Here is a 9,290-nt window from a genome sequence, read left to right on the forward strand (position 1 = left end):
ATGTTCTATTTGAAACATGTGAAGCTGAGCTTAATTTTAAATTTTCACTATTATTCAATTCATTTTTGAATTTGAAATTTTCCCACCATAAATTTTAAATTGTATTTTAAATTTGGGAAAAAGTCTAAGGTTAATGCTCCATGCACTTTAACACACAGAGACTACCTCCACACGTACCCCCAACACACCCACCAACATAGGACGCAGACACCCATATCAGCAGTGGCGGCACTACGGGGGGAGTCAAAAATATTTTTCTTGCCCCCCCAGTTTGGCAAAACCCCCCAAATCACGTAAATTTCCACTTTTTGCGGCAATTTTGCGGAAAATTTGCCAATTTTGCCCCCCCTGAAATTCACTTTGCCCCCAATGCCCCCTCCCTCGAAAAAAAATTCCTGACTCCGCCACTGCATATCACCATAGACTGTCACACATATTATATACAATGTACACACTTGTGTACTTGGAAGCATCAAGTCTTCACATACCTGTTATTCTTGGATATAGTTGTCACTATGTGCTTGTTCTCTTATTGCTCTGTTACACATAATTTAATTATGAAGTACAGTTTGATCAGCTCATAATCGGTGGGCCTTATAACATCACAGATTAGTATCAATATATTTCATTTTGAGAATTGTCTTGCAACATCTTGCCAGAAGCATCACAAGTTATTAATTGAAGTCCTATACTTTTTGTCTACTTTCTTTAACATGCAAAATAAAGACCAGACAGGTCAACTATATATGTCACTCTTAATGTTGGTCTACTTTTCGGTGTGCTGATAAAAGCGTAACAATTCCCGCCGATTACAAGCTGATCAAAGTATAAATGCATTTGTAGGTGTAGATACAAAATGGGTAATTTTGTTGAGTGACAAATCCAAACAATACAATATTTAGACTTTTAAGTTAAAACATCTTAGTTATGACCACTGGAGCCCACTGCTTTTCCGGATCTTTTTCTCATCCCTATAGATTGTGTGGTTTTTTAGCAGTGGATTGCATGCAGGGTCACACAACATAGGGATGATAAAATTGTCTTATTTGTCATAAATAAGTCTTTTCAGTATCCTGGATGAGCCTTAAATAGGAGCTCTGGATTTGTCAAAAAAAAAAACCCAGATATTTTAATTCAGTTTAATTTGTAGACATAAATCTCAGCTGAATCAACCCTGATTTACACTTGCAAAAGATGCAATTCCATTTCAATCATGTTGCTACCAAATGCAATCAAATTCAATGCCTAGTGTAAACAAAAAGTCACCATCAAATGTTGCATAGGAACATCATTATGTTGAAATAAATTGTTGTTAAATTAAGATGTTGCTAGTAAACTGTCGCTTGAATTTGTATTTTTCATGTATGTGGGCTGAATTAGGGTAATGAAAGTTGATTGTGAGTTTCCTATCACCCATGCATATCACCTATTTGATGCCTCGTAAGAAAGGCATTTTGCAGAAATAATTCATGGATTTGGCATTTTATTGAAAACTTGGAATATGTTATTTGCTTAAAAGTTACCTTTTTCAGAGTCGTCATTGAGCAGCGGCGTAGCTTGCGACACCATCACACGGCGTCTTCATTCATCGTAGTGATGTATTGTTTACAATCTACGAGTTACAAGCTAAATCGAATATCAGTATCCATGCTGCTGTTGGAATATGTTAGTTTTGCTATTTTGATAGTGTCCTGTGCAAAGTATAGAGATCAAATTATTAAATAAGCTATAGTATATTAACCTGTCATTTCTTTTCTTCAAAGGCTTTTTTAGTGTGATGGAGAACCCGATTATGTGTTAAATAATGAATGGACAAAAATAATAAATATTTAAACAGTCACCTCATCATCAATATGTGAATGATTGGAAACTCAACATCCACTTTTGTTAAGCTAAAACATAAGAAATAAAGTTGACTTCAATTTACTGATAGTGTAAAATAAATTTTTCATACTGTAAATGGGATATTCCAAGGTTGTTAAGTTAAATAATGTATGTTACAATATGTACATATGGATGAAAGATTGACCAAAGTAAGAAAGATACTAAATAAGTGCATCAGTAATTTTGTTTGAGGTGTGCAGTGCATTTAACTAATAGCAGTGGCGTAGTATGGGTCATCATATGGGGGGGCACCGACCATGATTGGGGGGCATTGGGTCTGATTGGCAGTGCAACTGTTCTGTTGCCTGAACATCACAGAATGAAATGACACCTATCTGATTTATAAGGTTATGACTGTTTTTGAAAAATGTGAAAGAAATCAGATCCTTTAATTTTTTTGATTAGTGTACAGCTCAACTTACCGTACTTTGCCTAACCAGACAGTCCATGCCAAAATTGTTACTACACCTTTACATTTCATCGAATCTCTTTTTGATGTCTGTCATTTTGAACATCACACTTGAAAGATATTTCAATATTTTATTAGAAATTAAGCATGTAGGCCGTTTGTTATGACTTGATGAATGAAGCTGTTAAAACAGATTTTGATATTTTTGCTTATTTTTCCTTTTTTGCCCCAAAATGTGTAAAAATCAACATTTTTGGATGACCTATATATTTTCTTTGAATATTTATCAAATTTCTTAATTTAGGTATAATACAGTGCAGAAAAAGATGTCAAAAAATCTGTTAAAACAGATTTCAATAAATTGTTCCATTTTCCATTTTGGGTTAAATACTCAATTTTCATGCGGGATATTTGAAACATAAAATGAAAACATGTCCATTGCACTTTTTCCTCGAGATGTACTATAATATCAAGGTTACGGATATATTATAATCCCTTCTTATCTTCACTGATCCATCAGATACCTATTGTTATGAATGATCAATGAAAAGGTTCAGAACTGGGCTACTAATGGTCTGTCAAGTATCTATAGTTATTTTCATGACTGTGTCAACTCAAAAATCATGCAAGGTCGAATGTAGGAAAAGTATGATCAGTTGAGCTGTACCTATTTGATTTTATTTGGAAAACTTGATGATAAACATCCCTGAGAATATTATGAAGTGGAAAAGTAACTGAAGGAAGAGAATTGTATATATTGATATATACCTTTGTGATTTTGGCTTGAAAATTGTTAAAGAGAATCATACAGAAATAATTACCAATGTACCTATGCGTTTTTAATAATCTCTGCACCCTGTGTATTGGGGTGTAAAGGGCATTCTAGTGTTATTCCAAAATTCAAATTCAAATCCAAACCCCTATGAGCATAAATTTTCCAAATACCAAAATCCCTCCTGTCCCACATGATTCAAAAAGGTTCATTTGAACCGCTTCATAATTGTATACCTGAGTGGAAGAAGGGCCCAACTGTTCTTCCTTGTGTGTGAAAAGATGAGCCAAAATCCACTTTCTAAATAGTCTTCCACATACACTTAATCCTGATTTTCATGGAGTTAGGCCCTTCTTCCACAAATATTGGGTTAAAGAGGAATTTTGTTCATCCATGAAATCTGATTTTCACTACGATAAACTTTCTTGCTAACATATTACAGGCTTCTACTTGTGCAATTAATTGATCATTACCAAATTTCAGTAGCTAATTCATCTGCTTTCGTAACGCATCTGCTTACGAAACTGGCACTTGCAGTTTAATAGTGGAAGAAGGGCCCAATTAAAGCTTGTATTAAGACCTGTACCATTGCCATGGAAACGTCATATATGATTTTGAATGTATGTAATACTGTATGTTCATGTATCAAAGGTCACCTGAAGATGAAAATATTCTGTCTATAACACTTTTCCAAATATTAAGTTTTTTCTTAATATCTTAAAAACAGTTTTGATGGAGGTATTCAATTGGTTCCAGAGGTCTGGTTACAACTGAGAACGTGAAGAAATTGCATTATGTCTTCAAATTTGTTGGCACCAAATTCTCCAAGTTTCTGGTTCAAGAGATGAGCATAGTTTAAGAACACCCTTATCAGCCTTTATATCACTTGGAACGTGCGCAATGAACCCCAGAGGGACACAGCTCCATATCTTTTTTAAATCAAGCCTGTGCCTACTCTCCTTGCACGTTCCTGGTTGCAGGGATAGGCTTGTGTATTATCCACATAGCATCAATGAAGTTTTGGTGTATTCATTGATCATTACCTCTAAACGAAAGTTCCAGTATTTCTGTACAATCGTTGATCATATTATATATTGCTGTATTTTGTTGTCTTCATGGTCTTTGTAGATCCTCCTGCCTACTCGATGGCTTGGGGTGTATGTATAATACATTTGTTCTTTTTATGAATTTTTAATGATCAGTGAAGAATGATTGAAAGCTATCGAATGATAAACACCCTGGAAACGATCCAGTAATTGAGGGAAGAGAACAAACTACATGATATAAAGGGTGCAAGTTTTGTAAACATTTTTGACGAGTGATTTGGGCCTTGTAATGGTCTCTGGAATGATGCAAAACATCTGCCATTAAGCAAGTATGTTTTTTCTGAATAAATAAATGAATATATAGTTAGCTTTGTAAACATTTTTGTGAGTGTATATAATATCAATAATTTATCTCTGTATGTTAAAAACCCCATTTAGATCATGTCTTATTAAAGGTCATTACTTTTTGAAAATAAATATGGAAATAGACTAGGAGCCCAGACGATTTATTCAGCTGAGAAGACACAAAAGGTTTGATGGCCTGGTTATGTTAGTATAGGGCCAAGATTCAATATTCCATATTGCTGCCGGGTCACAGCCTGTACGTTCAGCCTGGGGGTTACAAAATAGCGGGCCAAAAAAAGCATTTATTCAGCTGAAGAGACACATGGACAAAACTTGTTGGATATCACTCCCAGGAGGATACTTTTCATGCCTATTACCTATTACAATGACAGCAATTTGGGCCTGTACGGGGGCCCAGACAGTAGCCCCAAAGGGGCCCGCCCATATGGTGTTATTCAGCTGAAGAGACACATGGATGAATCTTTTTGCATTGGAACTATTACCCATTGGGGTTTACAAAAATACCAATGACAGCAACTTTTTCCTGTACAGGGGCCCAGACAGTAGTCTCAAAGGGCCCGATGTCCCATAACTGATTTATTCAGCTGAAGAGACACATGGATGAATCTTTTTGCATTGTGACTATTACCCATTGGGATTTAGAAAAATACCAATGACAGCAACTTTTTCCTGTACGGGGGCCAAGACAGTAGCCTCAAAGGGCTCGATGTCCCATAACTGGTTATTCAGCTGAAGAGACGCATGGATTAATCTTTTTGCAGTGGAACTACATATATTACCCACTGGGGTTTACAAAAATACCAATGACAGCAACTTTTTTCCTGTACGGGGGCCCAGACAGTAGCCTCAAAGGGCCCGATGTCCCATAGCTGGTTATTCAGCTGAAGAGACACGTGGATGAATCTTTTTGCATTGTAGCTATATATTACCCATGGGTTTACAAAAATACCAATGACAGCAACTTTGTCCTGTACGGGGGCCCGGACAGTAGCCTCAAAGGGTCCGATGTCCCATAACTGGTTATTCAGCTGAAGAGACACATGGATGAATCTTTTTGCAGTGGAACTATTACCCACTGGGGTTTACAAAAATACCAATGACATCAGCTTTTTCCTGTACGGGGGCCCAGACAGTGGCCTCAAAAGGCCCGATGTCCCATAACTGATTTATTCAGCTGAAGAGACACATGGATGAATCTTTTTGCATTGTGACTATTACCCATTGGGATTTGCAATATACCAATGACAGCAACTTTTTCCTGTACGGGGGCCAAGACAGTAGCCTCAAAGGGCTCGATGTCCCATAACTGGTTATTCAGCTGAAGAGACGCATGGATTAATCTTTTTGCAGTGGAACTACATATATTACCCACTGGGGTTTACAAAAAATACCAATGACAGCAACTTTTTTCCTGTACGGGGGGCCCAGACAGTAGCCTCAAAGGGCCCGATGTCCCATAGCTGGTTATTCAGCTGAAGAGACACGTGGATGAATCTTTTTGCATTGTAGCTATATATTACCCATGGGTTTACAAAATACCAATGACAGCAACTTTGTCCTGCAGGGGCCCGGACAGTAGCCTCAAAGGGTCCGATGTCCCATAACTGGTTATTCAGCTGAAGAGACACATGGATGAATCTTTTTGCAGTGGAACTATTACCCACTGGGGTTTACAAAAATACCAATGACATCAGCTTTTTCCTGTACTGTGGGCCCAGACAGTGGCCTCAAAAGGCCCGATGTCCCATAACTTGTTATTCAGCCAGATGAAGCGAGCCATTTAAAATGCAGTGGGAATGGCCCTGAAGGAAAAAAATATCCCAAATGTGTCAATTTTGAAATGCTCTCTTTTCCCTTTCAAATTGGTATAAGATGTGGGAATAAAGTCGCAGTGTGCTGAATGAGGCGTTAAAATACGCTACGAAGGAGATATCTATTGCTGATATTGGTATTGATGAAGTAACTAGGTTCTGCTGATATTGGTATTGATGAAGAAGCTATCTATACTACTGCTGATATTGGTATTGGTGAAGTAGTTACCTACTTCTGATATTGTTGTTAATGAAGTAGCTATCTACTGCTGATATTGGTATTGATGAAGTAGCTGTACGTCTACTGTGGACATTGGTATTTATGAAGGTCTATTTTCTTTGCTCTTTTACGGCACGCTTATAAAAAGCATGATGACTCGGACTTCGATAAACCAGGGGAGTGCTTAATCGCGAGAACACACTTTAAAATGGGAGATACATTTGCGGCTCAATGTTATGATGAGATTAGCAACAGCGTTTCCCCAAGAAATTTACGCCACTATTGTTATTAACATGCCCCCCCCCCGCCCGCTCACACACACTTATGAAGACCTGCATGTCATCGCTGATCAAAGGGGGCCTGTGCGTTCATTTTAACCCCGGGCCCGTAATCCCCCCTCCCCGCCTATGGGTAGCTCTAGACAAATGGCTTTGGTAGAAGTGCCTTCAGATCTGGTGGGCACCCCGGGGTGGGCACAAACTGATGTGCATTTTGTAGAGGACTGTTGCTGCACCCACTTGACGTCTTTGATGGAGATATGTGATGTTCAGCTTTGTACTTCATTAACTCACGTCTATGATTCGAAGGGCCTATCTCTGGATAGAGTCTTGTAATCCTAGAGTGGTGGCGCTGGCACTCATCCAAGACAGTGAGGTGTATTCCATCACACTGCGAACTTGAGCCTTGTAAACAGCTGTTGCTCTGCCTCTGACATCAAGTTTATTTGCAACTCTCCTCAGAGCGCCCAGCTTCTGTCCTGCTCTGGATGAGATGTTAGAAATTTGCCTTGTCCATGTCAGCTTGCTGTCGACTGTGACTCTCAGGATCTCCAGCTCCTCCTTCTCAGCAAGTTTGGCGGTCCAAACAGAAGATCTAACTTGGTTGGATTCCTATTTATTGATGTTGTCATTGCCTTACATTTCAATGGCTCAAAGGTCACCTTCCATCTGTCTGCCCAGATCCTCATTTTCTCCAGGTCTCTGTTCAGGCTAGCAGTAACGACCTCAGGGTTGTTTTTATACAGTGCTTACACTCACCTGATTGCAAAACCTCTTCGTGCAAATGGTGTCTACTTTCACATTTACGCCGACGACACGCACATTTACATAAGCTTTGATCTGAGAGTAGATGGAGCGTGTCAACTTGCCTTGAAGAACCTACAATCCTGCGTTTCTGAAATCAAGCAGTGGATGACTTTATACAAATTGCAGTTAAACGAGGCTAAAACCGAATTCTTCGTTGCTGCTTCTTCGGGTTTCCTGCCCGACTTAATAATATCACTCTGACTCTTGGTAATGTAACAATAACACCTACTAAGTCTTTGCGGAACCTTAGCATCGTATTCGATCCTCCGTTGAGTATGAAAGTTCAAAATGTCTTCCATCATTAAATGTGTTAGCTATCATCTCCGGAATTTGTCACGCATCCGCCGTTACTTAATACAAGATGCTTGTAAACTTGCTGTTCGGTCGCTCATTATTTCCCGGATTGACTACATGTATGGTAATGTTTTGCTCTATGGTGCCAATGAAGGTGACTTAACGCGTTTGCAACGCCTTCGGAATAGGACGGCCAGATTGATTATGTTTGTTGGCCGAGACCCTCCCAGTGCTCCTTTACTACGTCTCCTTCATTGGCTGCCAATTCGCGAACGTATCAAGTTTAAACTACTGGTCTGCGTGTTCAAATGCCTCCATTTACAATCTCCATCATATCGTCAAGATCTGATTTCGGTTAAAACATCTGTGTATGCCACTCGTTAATTCGTCAAAGGACAAAACACTTCTATCTCAACCAAAACCAATCCACGTACTGGTGATCATTCATTTGAATCATGAATCATCTGAAAACATACCTGTTCAAGTAGTTTTTTCATGCTCCTATCAAAATTGTCTTGACATGTATTATGCTTTGTATTGTTTGTATTAGTTTATGTCTCTGGTCCATGTACCATATATTCTCTTGTGGACGCTCCATAAATGCCTATAATGTATAATGTTATGTTAGGTTATGTTGTCTCTAGATGTAATCTCACAAAACAAGGTAGAATCATCTGTGTAGAGGTAGAGTTGGATTTTACTCTCATCACCCAGGTCATCAATGATGACAGGGAACAGAAGTGGGCCCAGTATTAACCCCTGGGACACTGATGCATTGATGGAGGAAGTACTTGATGACTGGTCAGATAAGACAACTTTGATGGAACGGTCTATCAGGTAGCTCCTAATCCAGCTGAGCAGCTTGCCGGATACTCCTTTTGCTATGAGTTTCGAGCAAAGGCCATAATGGTCAGACATTGTCAAATGCTCCTTTGATATCCAGGGCAACCAGACGCAGCTCGTTGCCTCGGTCCAGGAGTTGGACCACACTTGAGTCAGAATGTGTGCTGTGCTGTGGTCTAAATCGAAACTGTCTATCTGATATCAGTTGATTTTAAAGGAGATACTTCTGAAGTGGATTCTGTACAACAGCCTCCACGATCTTGCTAATGATGCAGAACAGAGATGGGGCGGTACATAGGTGGATTAGACTTCAAACCTCTCTTGTGAATAGGGATGACAGATGCAGTCTTCCATTGGCTTGGGAAAACTCCTTGAAGAAGCAAAGCTCAAACAGCAGGCTGAGTGGTCTTGCAAGTTCTGCAAGATAATGAGCGCTTGCAAAAAAATATGCGCGTGTATCTGGTTGCAGATTCCTAAGAAGCTTCCTAGAATCTTTTGACCTTTTGATGTAGTGTAGACTTGACGCCTATCCTTCAGCACTGGTACATCAATTTAACTCT

This window comes from Amphiura filiformis, chromosome 5, assembly GCF_039555335.1.
Source record: "Amphiura filiformis chromosome 5, Afil_fr2py, whole genome shotgun sequence".
Taxonomy (NCBI): Eukaryota; Metazoa; Echinodermata; class Ophiuroidea; order Amphilepidida; family Amphiuridae; genus Amphiura; species Amphiura filiformis.